Consider the following 16,729-nt stretch of genomic DNA (forward strand, 5'->3'; position numbering starts at 1 on the left):
ACTCTTCTCATCTCATCTTCCATAGATCTTGCTTTGAAATCTGAGTTAATAGAGTATCTCCCAATAGAATAAGTAAACTTGAAACCTATTTTATGAGAACCAGATTTTCTCTCATGAACCACCACCATTTGCCTTGCCAACTCCATCAAAATAATTTTATCAAATGGGTACCTTGGGAGAATGAAAGGCTGATCATAATAAAATCCTAACCTTAGATAGGGGAAGATAGGAAACTATAAACACATATATCCATATTGGTTGACAACTTCCTAAGCCTCATCAGAAACCCCATTCTTTTTTATTTTCTTATCAAACATACACATATATGAATCAAAGAAGGCATTGTTAACTCTTCTAAATTTATGTAAACTTTTTTTAAAAGTTAATTGAGAATAATGTTTCCAAACCGAGACTTGTCTTCTATCTCCTTTCGAGGACACACCTGTATAATTCCTCATAGCAACAATAACATACACCAAGCAAGAAGTCATGTAGAACTTCAAAGTGATAAGATGCTCGCACAAGGCATCACTGATATGCTTACACTAGAAGATCTTCTTGTTGTTCTATCTGATGATATTAATGTACTGATACATCCACTCATAGTATGTATTAGAAGTGGGAAGCCCTTTTACTCTATTGAGAGGAATAATTAAGTTGTTCACTTCCTCCTTGAAGTCACTTTGAGGAAAAGTCTTGGGCCATCTAGAGATGGTAGGCCTGGGAGTCTTCAACCAGTTATCATTGATTTTCCTCCTGGATTTCTCAAAGTGTTTTTCAAATCAACAAACTTAATATCAATATCCGCATATTACCCTATACTAGGACACTTGAACAAGGAGTCAAAGAAATACTCATTCAACATTATCAGTTTCTTTCCATCTACATCCTTTACACTTGAAATCTTAGAATCGAAGTGATTCACCATTGCAAGCATGAAATCTAGATTTTAAGCTGACATAGGAAAGACCACAACTGAATGAATACTACTTGTAGCGTCCTAAAATTGTGACACTTGCAATTTCGACTGCATTTCGGTCTTCACGATGGCGACGCAACATGCAACCTGAATGGAGACCCCAAAACTTGCTCACGACACCAAAAACTGCATTTTTCAAGCACCATTGGCCTGAACCTCCTTGCACCCTGCTGTCCCGGAGGTGGGACCAGAGCGCCCAGCGCCCTGGTCCCTCAGGACCAGGGCGCCCAGTGCCCTGGTCCTCCAGGACCATGGCGCCCAGCGCCCTAGTCCCTGGGTCCTATTTTGGGCCCGGTTTCCTAAGTGATATCGGGTCTTTTTGATTGCAATTTGGAAATATACTTCCCTGGTCGGCCTAAGGTCGGGAAAATCAGTCTATCAGCCCTAATTGACAAGTATATAAACTACATTTTCCTCTCTCATTTGAGTAGATGAAAAAAGGTAGAAAACAAGATTCAAACATTCAAGCATTCAAGCATTCAAGCATTCAAGCATTCCTTCTAAGTCTCCATTCAAGGCTAAGTGTTGCATTCAAGACAAGGATTCAACCATTGAAGAGGAGATCACTTATTACATGCTACATACTACAACATACAACATCTAAACCTTTGCACATAAGGATACAAACATCCTTAGAACAAGGTATTAGTACTTGTTTTACATTACAGTCATTTACATTTACAGCACTTGCTCATTTCTTGGTTAATTCCAAAACCGGGTTTTGACCTAAAGGCAAACCCCTAATCCCTAACCCCCCATCGTCTTCGCTTTTTTGTGTGTAGGTTGCAGGTACGCGGCTGAAATTGAAGATCTGGAATCCTTGTGCAGAGACGAACCGATCCCCCTTCGTTTGACGGATTTTTCGGAGGACCGTGGCGCCGGGCGCCATCGTCCCGACAACTTTTGCTCAAATTTGCAGGACAGCGCTGTATCGACATTTTACTGCTAATTCCAGGTCCGCAGCTTCATCCTATAAACCTAAACTCAGTTTATAAGCGAATCTTTGTCACTTTCTATGCATGCTTAGCTTAATTCTTCTATGCACATTCTTTACAAAAGAGGGTAGCCTTGCTTTCCTAACCCTTGAAATTCATTTAGCATCCAATCTTACATTGTGTAGGATTGAATCTTATGAGTTTCAACCCCTCTTTTGAATGTAAAGTCTTCCCCCTAAGTGAAAACCCATTGAATCCTAGCGAACCTCCCTTCTCTCTCCTCGGAGTCAGAAGAGGGGAGAACAACTAGGGTTCGACCGCGATTTTCCGCTTTACATTTTGGTGAACCTGACGTGAACATCCTTTCTGATTATTCATGATTAGATCTGAAAATTGGATTCCTTGATTACATTTCCATGTTTGATCTTTTGCAAAATTTTAGAGATGATTGCATAAAAGCCCTAAATTTTCTTTTTGAACATTGAACTTGCGAAATGTTTAATTGTTAATGCTTGTTTCAGATCTGCTTTTCTATTATAAATTATCAATTCATATTTATGCTTTAATTTTGAAAATTAAGTGGTTAAGTGTCAAAACCCTAATTTTTGAAACCCTCTTGATTCAACCTTTGTCCGACAATTTCACTGATCAAAACATCTCCAAATCAACTGTAACTTTGGATTCTGCAATAAAATCACAATATCCTTCATCCCTGAAAATTTGGAAAAAAGTTGCGAGGACCGTGTTGCACTCCGAGCGCCATCGTCCCCGACATTTTTTCCGAAATTTCGGGAGCAAGATCTTACTGTATTTTCCTGGTAAAATCCAGAATTTTGGCTGATTTTATCAATTATAACACCTTCAAAATTACAGTCAAAGTTGGTCTTGCGATTGCTTGGTCTAAGGCTCCTAATCATTCAAAAATTGTCGAAATTAAAATTTTGTGTCAAAATTGCGTTTTTATTATCATAAATCTGAAAAGTGTGTCTACATTCATTCAAAATTTCAGTGCTTTATTCAAATTCTTGCAATTTATGACTTTTGAAATTAAGTGCTTAATTACAACAACTTTGATTTCCGCTTTCAAAATTGAATTTTGCGTGAAATTGAGTCAATTTTTAATTTTCAAAATTTGCATTGCTTTTGACATTCCCTCTAAAATCATAAAATTCAAAATTTCAGTTTCCCTCTCTTTTTCAAAAATTCAAATTTTGCATTTTTCGACAATCTTGATAGGGTTCAATTTTGAGATTGCAACTTTAATTTGGCCTATCTACAGATCGTAAAATCCCTCAATTTTTTCAGATTAGCTCTAAAATCATCATACCTTTCATCCCTGCAAATTTCGAAAAAAGTTGCAAGGACCGTGTTGCACTCCGAGCGCCACGGTCCCGGACATTTTTTCCGAAATTTCGGGAGACTGTTGTGATTGTATTTAACAGCTTAAATCTGGAAGATTGGCTGGTTTTACTGAAAATTGCTACCTCTAAGATCAAAATCTTTTCTCTCCCTCTAGTGCATGAGTTTTACAACAGTAAGCCCTACTTACACTATTCCCATTAGACGAAGCCGTAGAATTAAGTCCTTCCGAGGTTTAACTACCGAGGAGATGGAACCTAATTTGAGTAGCCTTTTTAACGAGGATATGGGTAATTCCTCTAATCCTCCTAATGATGAAGAAGCTCTCCATGAAGTTTTCGTTGAACAACTTTCCAAATTGGATAACCAATTTGACGATTTTCACCAATGGATGTCTCATGAGTATCCCGATAGTCAAGCTCTTCCTTTAATTGAGGGTCTAAAACGCATGCTTCAAAGTGATAAGAATGGAATTGATGTTTTACGTGGTATCGCACATATTGTGGATTTGAATATGATGCCTATGAAGAGTTGTGCTGAATCTTTAGGTTATACACAACCTCCTACACAAGTCAATCATTCTATTCCTTTGACAACTACTATTGCTAGTATACCTACCTTTACATCAAACATCATGGCTACCTCTATACAAGACATTCCTCCTGTGATCACTAGTCATGGGGGCAATCCTCCCTCTTCTTCAATTAATCCTCTTCCTTCATTCAATCCAACTTCTTCGTACATTCCTTCAATGAATGTTCCTATTACATCTTCACAAATGAACATGACGCAAGGGGGCAATTCATTTAACCATTCCATTCCTCCTTGTAGTGTTCCTCCTATCCAATCATCCCCTATGGTTGACTATCATAGGGTCCCACCACCTTACTCTTTACCTTCTTTCAATAACATCACACTTCCATCTCAATCTAACACATCCAATATGAATTCTTCGACTGAAGCGACCATTAACAATCTTGCACAAACTGTCTCTTCTTTACAGCAACAAATTGCCTCTATGAATCAATCTAAGTTTAGTGTGCCCACATTTGACGTTGCGAGCCCACTTTCTCTTGATATTGTTCGAGCTATCCCTCCTAAACATGTTGAAATCCCGCATTTGGAGCTTTATAATGGTAAAGGAGATCCTCTAACACATGTTAAGACTTTTCAAACAATTTGTACCGATTTTGCTTATGACCAAAGGTTGCTTGCAAAACTGTTCACTAGAACATTAAGAGACAAAGCCCTACAATGGTATTGCTCGTTGCCTTCTTATTCTATTACTTCTTTCAAACAACTTGCAAATGCTTTCATTCAACAATTTCAAAACAATATAAGTCCTAAAGTTACTTTGATTGATTTAATGCATTGTAAACAAGGTGTTAAAGAAAAAGTGACTGATTTTATTGGTAGATATAAGCATTTGTATGCTCAAATTTCTTTTTCAGTGCCTGATAATGATATTCAAAGAATCTTTATTTCTAATTTGCAAAAAGATATTCGAGACAAACTTCTGTTTTCTGAGTTTACTTCTTTCCAACAGTTGTGTGCCACTCTTCACAATTATCAACTGACTGTGAGTCAAATGGAACAATCACATCCTATGGCTCCGAGTGATAAGGGTGATAGCAGTCAACAACCATTTGGGAAGATTAAACCGAACAGAGATTCCATCAAATTCAATGAAAACATCATCAACAACAATGTGAATGCAGCATCAGGTGTGCCTCCTATTTCTAAATTTTTCAGGAAAGAAAGAAAGTATACTCCTTTGAATGAATCATTGCATGATATTATGAATAAGTTATTGGGACAAAATGTGCTTACTCTTCCTCCTGTACGACAAATTGATCCTGCAAAAATTACTTCACCTTATTTTGATCACAAAGCTTTTTGTCATTTTCATCGTCAGCCTGGTCATGATACTGAAAAATGTTTTTCTTTAAAGGGTAAAATTTAGGATTTGATTGATAATAATACTATTTCTGTTTCTGGAGTGAATGATAAAGGCAACACATCTGTAGCTCCTCCTAACCAAAATCTTCAGATTTTCACTGATCCATTGCCTTCTCATACCTCTAATGCAATTGAGGCTAATGATTCCTCTCTTTCATCTGATGGTCTTGTGTCTATGACTCCGAATGTGATTAACTTTGTAGAGCAGCAAGAAATCCCTAAAGAACCTTCCATCACATTTGATTCTAGTGAAACCATTAGAGCACCTGATGGTCCTTTATACATAGTTGCAAAAGTCAAAAATACACCTTGCCATGGAGTGCTTATTGATCCTTCGTGCATGATTAATGTTATTACTGAAGAATTTCTTTTTACTTTGCAATTGAATCAAGTGATCTATGACAAAACAGATGTGATTGTGAAACTATTTGATGCATTTTCTTCTCCTGCAATTGGTTCTATTACATTGCCTATTGAGGTCCATAATAAATCTCTTGATGTGAACTTTGCTATTATTCCTTCTTCCGAACAATTTCGTGTGAAGCTTGGCTATCCTTGGCTATCTTCCATGAAGGCTATTGCTTCTCCTATACATAAGTGTTTGAAATTTCCCCATAATGGTGAAGTTGTTACTGTCAATCATATACTCTTTAAACCAGCTGAAAGAACCTCTAGTGTTTCTATTGATTACTTTTGGCCTAAACAATTCCAATCTCTTCCCCCGCGAAGTGATCATCTTTTCAAATCTTATCAAAAGTGGAAAACAGATATGATCCTATCTTTAAGTGAACCTAGAACACCTAAACTTGACATTCCTATCATTCTTGAGAAGGAAATTCTTCCTTTGAAAGATAAAACTAATGTCTTTCCTCAAGAAGATTCCCAACCCGTCCCCATGGATGTGACTATGTCTATGCCTGATAAATCTTCTAAGAGTAGATCTATACCTCCTCGTCATGATGGACTTGGTCTTCTCCCTAAACCAAAAATTCCTCCTTTATATGGAGCAGTTCCTCCTCCTGCCTTTTATAGAGAAAAGAGACCTTCTTCTCCTATTATCCAGCCTAAGAGACCACAACCTAAACACCCAAGTGCTAAGGATGAGAACATTTCTCCTCCTCTATCTTCTACACTTCCTACTAAGACTAGACGTAATCGTTCTGCACGCGAACGCCGATGAAAACGTCGTCTTAGGGCTCAAGCAGCCGCTTCTCAAAATTTACAATCTCCAAAAACACCTTCAACAAGCATTATTCCATTTTCTCCTCAGCCGGATATTGAGCCTAAATCTCCTAAACATAAGATGCATGATGGTCTTGATCCTGTGCGAGTTAAAGATCCTATTTTTATAAATCTTGATGCTGATATAGATGAAAATGTTATTCATGATGAAAATGTTACTCCTCTTGCTTCTGATAGTGAATATGAACTTGTTGATGTTGATAACCATTTATCTAATGAATTTTCTAAAGCACTTATCCTAGCTCCTAGACAAGAACAACGTGGCTTGGAACATGAACATAGCCCTTGTTTGGACCTTGTGATAGCTCCATCTGCTGTGTTGGATGTTCCTCCTCTAGTGTGTTCCCTGCCTTCCCGAAACATTGATCAGCAAGATCGGGGGGTAGATGACATGCTAGACTAGTTACATTAGCATGGCAGATTCTCTCCCCCTCCCTTTTGTTACTTCTTCTATATGTTATTCTCTTTCTTCTATTTGTCGTCCTTAGTGTTGTCTACTTGAGGACGATGCAAAGCATTGAGATCTCTTTGGTCTCTCTCATGTTGACTCAAAAGACACATGTGTTCCCTTCTTCTAGGTGACCTTCCTTGATTGGGGAATGAAGAACAATTATGCATACATACATATGATATATATACATGACTTATCATACAGCATACTGACCCCGAGGAAAGCGAAGTCACCTCGTGCTTTGTGTTTTGTGTCTATTATCCTTGGGTTTATCTCACACTTGGGGGCTAAATCCTTGCGATAACGTGCTCCTTTCCTTTCTCATTTCTTATGAGTATCACTACGTTAAAACAATCACCCCCGGTGAGGCGTGTGCGATCGCTTTAACGTAGGGGGGCATACATCCCGTTCATATCTTTTCAAGATACTTGAAAATTTCTTGGCAAATTTAGCCTTGCCTTGAAAATTTTTGATATCTTTCTTGCATGACTCATAGTGAGGGAACCTTACTACTGACAGTCATGGTTCTCCCTCGTGATCTTCCCTTTTACTTTGTCAATCGAAGTTGTAAGATCCTTAGTCCACTGGGGGCTTGGTGTGTCTTGCCTCCTTGACGTGGTGAAAGTCTTTCAATGTTGTTTCCTTGTACTTTACCGGAAGTATGAGCATACATACTCCCGCTAAAGTGGGGGCTAAATGTAGCGTCCTAAAATTGCGACACTTGCAATTTCGACTGCATTTCGGTCTTCACGATGGCGACGCAACACACAACCTGAATGGAGACCCCAAAACTTGCTCACGACACCAAAAACTGCATTTTTCAAGCACCATTGGCCTGAACCTCCTTGCACCCCGCTGTCCCGGAGGTGGGACCAGAGCGCCCAGTGCCCTGGTCCCTCAGGACCAGAGCGCCCAGTGCCCTGGTCCCTCAGGACTAGGGCGCCCAGCGCCCTGGTCCTCCAGGACCATGGCGCCCAGCGCCCTGGTCCCTGGGTCCTATTTTGGGCTTGGTTTCCTAAGTGATATCGAGTCTTTTTGATTGCAATTTGGAAATATACTTCCCTGGTCGGCCTAAGGTCGGGAAAATCAGTCTATCAGCCCTAATTGACAAGTATATAAACTACATTTTCCTCTCTCATTTGAGTAGATGAAAAAAGGTAGAAAGCAAGATTCAAACATTCAAGCATTCAAGCATTCAAGCATTCAAGCATTCCTTCTAAGTCTCCATTCAAGGCTAAGTGTTGCATTCAAGACAAGGATTCAACCATTGAAGAGGAGATCACTTATTACATGCTACATACTACAACATACAACATCTAAACCTTTGCACATAAGGATACAAACATCCTTAGAACAAGGTATTAGTACTTGTTTTACATTACAGTCATTTACATTTACAACACTTGCTCATTTCTTGGTTAATTCCAAAACTGGGGTTTGACCTAAAGGCAAACCCCTAATCCCTAACCCCCCATCGTCTTCGCTTTTCTGTGTGTAGGTTGCAGGTATGCGGCTGAAATTGAAGATCTGGAATCCTTGTGCAGAGACGAACCGATCCCCCTTCGTTTGACGGATTTTTCGGAGGACCGTGGCGCCGGGCGCCATCGTCCCGACAACTTTTGCTCAAATTTGCAGGACAGCGCCGTATCAACATTTTACTGCTAATTCCAGGTCCGCAGCTTCATCCTATAAACCTAAACTCAGTTTATAAGCGAATCTTTGTCACTTTTTATGCATGCTTAGCTTAATTCTTCTATGCACATTCTTTACAAAAGAGGGTAGCCTTGCTTTCCTAACCCTTGAAATTCATTTAGCATCCAATCTTACATTGTGTAGGATTGAATCTTATGAGTTTCAACCCCTCTTTTGAATGTAAAGTCTTCCCCCTAAGTGAAAACCCATCGAATCCTAGCGAACCTCCCTTCTCTCTCCTCGGAGTCAGAAGAGGGGAGAACAACTAGGGTTCGACCGCGATTTTCCGCTTTACACTACTATTAATGGTACATCCCATTTGATAGTAGTGTGGAGGATTCTTAACCCTTTTCGAAAACTCATCAATATCCATGTGGCCTATCTTTGTGGTCCTGATATTTGTGACATTTTATATCATTGCAGATGGTGGAAAGACCGGATGAGGATCTTGTTTTATGAACTTCATTGTTTTCTTTCCTAGACATGAACTACATCAGGGTTCAAAAAGGTCATCCAACATTAGTGGAAAAACATCTTTAGTCCTGATAAATCTTCAACATTGGAACAATTTGATACTTGGAAATTTTCTAAGTTTTGAGTGTAAATTGGGCCTATAGGCCCGATCTGCACTTTTGGTGAACTTGGCTTATTCACTAATCAAAATGTGAATCAGGTCTATAGACCTAATTTTTAGTTCAAAGAGAGGAATGCAAACTATATAAATCATGTCCATAGGTTCTATTTTCATCTTGGAAGATCAAATCTTATGATGTAGGTTGGGTCCATGGACCCGATTTACATCGGATAGGGAAGATCAAAACAATTGGTATGATTTGGGTCTATGAATCCAAACAACACCAATACAAAAGAAATTTGGTAGAGTTTGGGTTTGTAGGCCCAAACAAAACCAACACAAGCATATCGATGGTGATATGGTGTAGGTTGGGTCAACGGACCCGAACTACATGCACCATAAGTGTATGGATGTGTAGTTCAGATTTGGTGGCCCGAAATACACCATATGGTGACATTGAAAGTTTTTAAAGATAGGTCTGGTGTGTAATGGGTCAATGAACCTGAATAACACCACAATATAATGTGGTTTGGGTTTTTTGGTCCAATCCACACTAACACAATTAGAAATTTTAATGCAAGATGGTAAAAGGGTAGGTTGGGCCTATCGGCCTGACACTACACCAACACATAAAAAATGGTGTAGTATCAGGCTTGCAGGCCCTAACGCTACATCGAAGGCAAAATAAACACAAAGTCAAGCAAAAAAGGGTGAACATGAGGGAATGGACTCAAACCATACCACAATGTGACATATTGTGGTGTGATTCGGAGCCATGAGATCACATTACCCAAAAAAAAAAAGGAACAGAGGAACCAAAGGCCACAAGTCTTATTTCATCTAACAACCTAAAATCAAAGAACGAAAGAAAAAAAAACAAAAGGGTAAAAGCACCACATGCATGGAAAGACCAACTTAGATCAAGATGAGAAACAAAGAACTCGAAGAGCTTCACCTTGAAAATCAAAAGAATAGGGGGAAATCGAAATCCAAAGTTATAAATATAGATTCAAGGGGTAAAAAGAGTCCGATTAAAACTCAAATTGGAAATCATAAATGCACTAAGGCATGGGAATTAAAGAAGTGTAAATTATGTCTATGAACTTAATTTATACCAACATGTGCTTTTTGGGTTCATAGATTTGATTTGCACCTAGAAGGATAAACTATGTGTTATGTTGGGTTCAAGGTCCAAAAATGCACCAAAAAGATCCAAAAATAAACTAACTCTAAAAAAGGTCCCAAATACAAATTAGATGCTCGGAATGAGATTAGAGCTTATGGGCCACAATTTCAAACAAAAAATGTGGGGGTTATCTCAAAATTGCACCCAATTAAAATTGGGATAACACATCCGTAGCATATCCGGTACAAATACATATTCTAGACCACAATATAGTTTACTAGAGCAATCATCAAAGATAACAACATCACTTTCGGACTAAGTGAGGAACATTAAATTTCTAGAAACACCTTAAATCATCATCCCATATCATCTAGTCAACACAACAAATTTTTAAACAACACTATAACATAACATCATTCAAATAGGCATCCGAACTAGCAACCATACGCATCCAATCATCAACATACTAAACCACATACTTCCACTATACATTTCTTCCAATTTACAACATAAACATAACAATATACACATCAAAATACATATCTAGACTAACAACACCAACATCACCAGCATCTAGACCACACAGGTTTGACATCAATGACAAAAAAGACACTCATATGTGCAACAATCTCCCCCTTTGTCATTGATGACAAAACAAAAGCTTCCTCAAAAATATTTATCCTATCAACAATATTTATCCCTCTTTGACATCAAAGACAAAGGGTAACTCTACAAGCCTAAACCATACTAATCAAAACAACAACTCCTCCTAATAGATGTCTCGAGAATAAAAAAGAAAATATAAATACATGTCAAACATTTTCAGGCCAAATGTCCTTATATTGTTTCTTCAATCCCACAAAAGAAGAGTTCCATGAACAAATAGTGGTAGATAAAATTTTGCTTAACACAATCTTAATAATCTCTTCATCATCAAATACAGGAAAATTGCTCCAAGCATCCAAACCCTTATGCCCTAGACTAGCATAATCTGCCTCAAATATCTACGCACTATTGACTAGATGAATTCTCTTAAAATCATTAAGATTGTTGTGATTATACTCTTCCAAAGAAACATGAATGTATCTGAAAACATCTTTTTTATAAATCACTTTGTTAGGAATAACAAAAAACACATCAACATGGTCACTCATCTCCGAAACAAATGGTCCAATCTCATAGCTAGGTCTAGCCTTACTATGAACACTGATAATCTTTGAATTTACCATTAGAAAATATCACAAACAAGAGAAATAAATTTGATTGATTTCGTTTACCCACAACTCTTTGATCGCATTTGCACAAATGAATTCCAAAAAACAATATATAACTGTCATCTAGGGTTTCTTCAAAAAGTTGATACACTGTACATACTAGAAGTCACTGAAAAAAGTTTTGGACCATAGAACTTGCTCAAATTCCACTGGAAATGTCTTCCAAACATCTACCATGCTTAGAACAAATCAGCACCAAACCAAGAGGGGACAAAAGATCTATGTGAAGCTCTCCCCCTTAGATGCAACTGTCTGAGCTAGTTAGCGAAAGAAGGGTTTTCACCCACAGAAGGTGCATATCTATCCTCAATATTTTCCTTAGTCTTATCATCTTATTTAATCACCCATTTCATCTTATCCTTCTCTTCATTGATGCCAATTTTCTTTTCCGGACCACTAGGTTTTTAAATTCGAATTATACAATATTTTGCAATGTGTACCATTTTGTTACAATTGTAGCATACCAGACCTATCTGAGGTATACTGCCATTCATTCTATCATTTTTGAATCTCCAATTTGTTTTTTAATTAATAGATCTGTGCCCACATGATTTGTAAATATAACAATATCCATTGAAAGATTGACACCTCTGCTAAAACTTGAATTTTCATCTCTATTCCAATTCATCCTACTTCCTCTTGTTCTCTCTAGGTATTCCATTAAAAGGTTGATTTTTGATTTGATTTGTACATTTACCAGCTCTACGAGGAAATCTATTGCATGAGAAATAGTTTCCATCAAAAGATGAATACCTAGAGAGAACATGAGGAAGTCTCCTAACAATCTTTGGATTTCTGAAGCTTCGATTTGGAATGAAATTTTTCTGATCTTCATTAAAATTCTTTAAGCCATTATTGATTTTATCTTTCTTAGAGCATTGTCTTCAAATTCAAGTCCACTTTTATCTCTACTTTGTTTCTAAGAGTTAAGTACAACATCCATCACTTCATTGCCATCTTTGAGTTTCAAACTTTTATCAATTTGTTCTTTTGTAATTTTTAGTTCCTCATTGAGTTTGGTAATTTCTTCTTAATTTCTTGAACATTCTCTAGTCTTCTCATGAATCTTTGTCTCAAATTTATCAATGACCTTTTTTCCTTTATCAAGCAGTCTTCTTAGATAAGAAATATTTTCAACTTTCTTCTTATGCTTCTCTCTATTATCATCTGGGTCCGCCAATGTAGATCTCAATTCATCTTTCACGTCAACAATGTCATCAACGTTATTCCAATAATTTTGATCCATATCATCTATTTCTTCTTCAAACACAGTGTTCAAAATCTCAGATCTACTTCAGTGGTTAAGTTGTCTCTTCAGGAACCAAAGCTCTTATACTAATTGTTGAATACTACCAAAAGTTGAGAAGGGGGGGGTTGAATAAACATAAACAAAAACTTGATCATATTAAGCTACGTGAACAATAACATTCATCCAAACACTTATGTATGAAACTAAACAATTGAACCATCAAAAGCATCCACACAAGAACACATATTTTTACATGGAAAACCAAAATTGGGAAAAACCACAGGGAGAATCAAACTCACAATATATAATCTCTTTACAATGATTAAGGCCATTGGCAAAAGAACTCATTTCTCTGAAATTACAAACTAAGGCGCACAACCTTAGTCAAGATACAAGATAAAGACTTGCACAATAGAAGACCACTTCTTTAGGATGAGATACTAAGCAATTGTTCTAATATAAAAAGAATAATAGACTAAACTATATATAAAATAGCATATGATAAAATGCGATAACAATTCACAATATAATTCTCATTAGTGTACTCTGCAATACATCCAAACCTCTAATTATCTTCAACTTCACATTATATTTGCACTACACACCTCACCACATTACTTACTTTGTATCCTTACTAAAACCTTACTAATCTATCCTTCATATATCAATTGGGTCAACAATAATCTCTACTAGGTCGATCAAAAGAAAAGTGTAATGTGTACATGACATCGACCCAAAATATATCACTCGAAAGGTAAAGAAGACATGTGAGGGTTCACACCAAGTCAACACAACTTCCAATCATCATAAAAAACCTTTACATGCAACTGCTCAGACCAACATGCATAAGCCAATACAAAATGACTTGCTTAATCCAAAAATATCTTAATCTGGACCCAAAAACAAAATAAGCGGTCCATCACAAAATAACTATAATACCTTAGGAATATTAACAATTTGTTTACAATAATGTGAAGATGAGGAAGGCAATGCATTCCTCTACACACTTCTGAAAACAACAATGTTGTCCACGAACAATTATCCAAAAAAACTAGAAATCTAAAGACAAGCTGCTAGAAGAATTCTATAATAGACAACATGATCATTTGTAGCATATATGGTGAAAACACATATTATGGACCACAATATAGTTTACTAGAGAAATCATCAAATATAACATCATCACTTCCAGACTAAGTAAGTAATATTAGATTTCAGAAACACCTTAAATCATCATCCCAGGTCATCCAATCAACACAATGTGAATCTGCAAACAACTCAGTAGCAGAACATCATTCAAATAGGCATCTAGACTAGCAACTAGATGCATCCAATCATCATGAACATGAACATACTGAACCACATACTCCCACTATACATTTCTTCCAATTCAAAACACAAACATAGCAATATATACATCGAAATACATATCCAGACTAATAGGACCAACATCACGAGCATCCAAACCACACAATTTTGACATCAATGGCAACAAAGACACTCATATGTGCAATAAATTACTTAGCTAAATGGGCTTCAAAACATATAGATGACATTTTTTTTTGATGAATGGGAGTGACTTCCACAAAAATATTCTCAAAATTTTAGATATGTTGATTCTAAAAGATACTACTAGTCAATAGGTTGACTTGGTTGGAGATCTATGTATCCCCCATAGGGCTAGTGGGTGTTAGACTTCTTGTGGTTGGGATGGTTGGATGTTGATTGGTTTTGGTTTAATGGTTTTGCTGGTTGGGAGTTCCTAACTATTGGTAGTTGTTATTACTCTTTTGATTCTGGTTGTTTGTTAGTTATGCACTTTTGATTCTTGGTGATTTAATAAATGTTTATGCCTTTTATTCAAAAATATCAACAACTTAATAAAATCACCATGATATTATGTATGAAATATAAAAAGAATTAATTAAATTACCATAAATAATAAATATCCCTTACCCTAATCAGTGATCTTAAAAAATAATTAAATTTAACAATAAAAATTTTAAAATCATTTTTCTATTTGAGTACCATTTAATTTGAACTAAAATATTTGACATTGCCAAAAAAATATCAAGAGTATATGTGGACATCACAAGTTTGTTTATATGTCTTTCAAAATTAACAAATACACTTGCAACATTCATGACTTCAAGCATGATACATATTGAATCCATATTTAGATTTGTTTGTGATTATCTTTCTAGATTATATTTTGGATTTTTAAGAAACATGAAGAATATCCTAGTATTATTTAAGAAACACGAAAAAAATAAATTATATGTAGAATTTAGCAAGTGTGAATTTTTTAAATTTGAAGTGTTATATTAATGCATTCACATTAGAATGTCTTGAGGATGACTATTTAACCATGCAATCCACACAATTAGACACACAAAAAGTAGACAAAAATACCACAATTAATATTTAAGCCGATAGGCTTTTAGTGGGAGAAAGCGGCCAGAAAAGTGCAAGACATTCCGACGATCGCAAGAATGTCTTGCCGCCGGTATTCTCCCTCATGTGCTAACGTCTTCGCTAGCCGACGCGCGTGGTGATGTGTGCGTGCATTTCCGTCAGCTGTCCGCTTCCGATCGTGTCCGTGCGTGCACTCTATTTTTGAAGCGACACTGTCTTTAATGATTTCATCCCCGAGGCTTTGCACGAATGTTGACATTCTTTATGGCCGCTTGCAACCCTAAAATCTAATTTGTTTTGTTGTTGTCGGCAATATTTGGCTCTGCAAATTTTCACATAATGTTGGATATAGCCGTCGAGTTAGGTTTTGTTCTTGTTGTGACTGTTTAATTGAGTTCTTTGTGAGCTTCATGACGTCAATGGTTTGAATTTACAAGGTAAGTTTTGGTTTTATTTAAACTTTTTTTTGTTTTGTAATGCATTTTTTAATAGTTTGCTTATTTATCCCCTTTGTGTGCTTGTAGGGTTGTTACTTTGTTTATGTTGTTTAACTGTTTGTGGGTGTGACTACTTCTAGTCTATAAGGCAGTCGTCAAGTTAGGTTTTCTTCTGGTTGTGACTGTTTTATTGGGCTTCTTTGTGAGCTTCACGCCGTGAATGGTTTGAATTTTCAAGGTAAGTTTTGGTTTTATTTAAATTTATTTTTGTTTTGTAATGCATTTTTTTATAATTTGCTTATTTTCCCGCTTTGTGTGCTTGCATGGTTGTTACTTTGTTTATGTTATTTAATTGTTTGTGGGTGTGACTACTTCTAGTCTACAAGGAATTTTCGCATAACATTGGATATAGTCGTCGAGTTAGGATTTCTTCTGGCTCTGAGTGTTTGTTGGGCTTGTTTCTGACTATTTTATGGTGTGCTTATTTTTTGTCGTCCTGTGCTTGTAGGGTTGGTACTTTGTTTATGTTATTTAACTGTTTGTGGGCATGGCTACTTTGAGTCTGAAAGCCACAGGTATGTGCCATTTTGTTGTAGGGTAAAGCACTTTTTTAGCAGGTTAATATTGAGTTGGGATTAGCAATGATTTACGAAACACTTTTGGTTTGTGTGCATTTTGTTGTAGGTTAAAAGGGTTTTAGTTGGGTTTTGTAGTTTGCAGATATTTATTGGTTTAAGTTTTAATCACCATCAATAGTCGAATACGATATTTGTTACTTTGTTTTAATCTTTTCGTCCTCGGTGATGTGCATGAATGTGGACTATTTTGTTGGGCTTGTTTCTGAGGTTCTTGCCGTGAATGGTTTTACTTTGCCAGGTACCTGTTTAGTTTATTTTTAAGTTTTCAAAATTCGGAATGCATTATTTGATAGCATCCTTATTTTTGGCTGTGGTGTGATTGCAGGGTTGTTACTTTGGCTATGTTGTTTATCTGTTTGTGGACCTGATTACTTTCAGTCTGCAACGTATTTGTTCACT

This window comes from Cryptomeria japonica, chromosome 10 (assembly GCF_030272615.1).
Source record: "Cryptomeria japonica chromosome 10, Sugi_1.0, whole genome shotgun sequence".
In the NCBI taxonomy this organism is placed as follows: domain Eukaryota; kingdom Viridiplantae; phylum Streptophyta; class Pinopsida; order Cupressales; family Cupressaceae; genus Cryptomeria; species Cryptomeria japonica.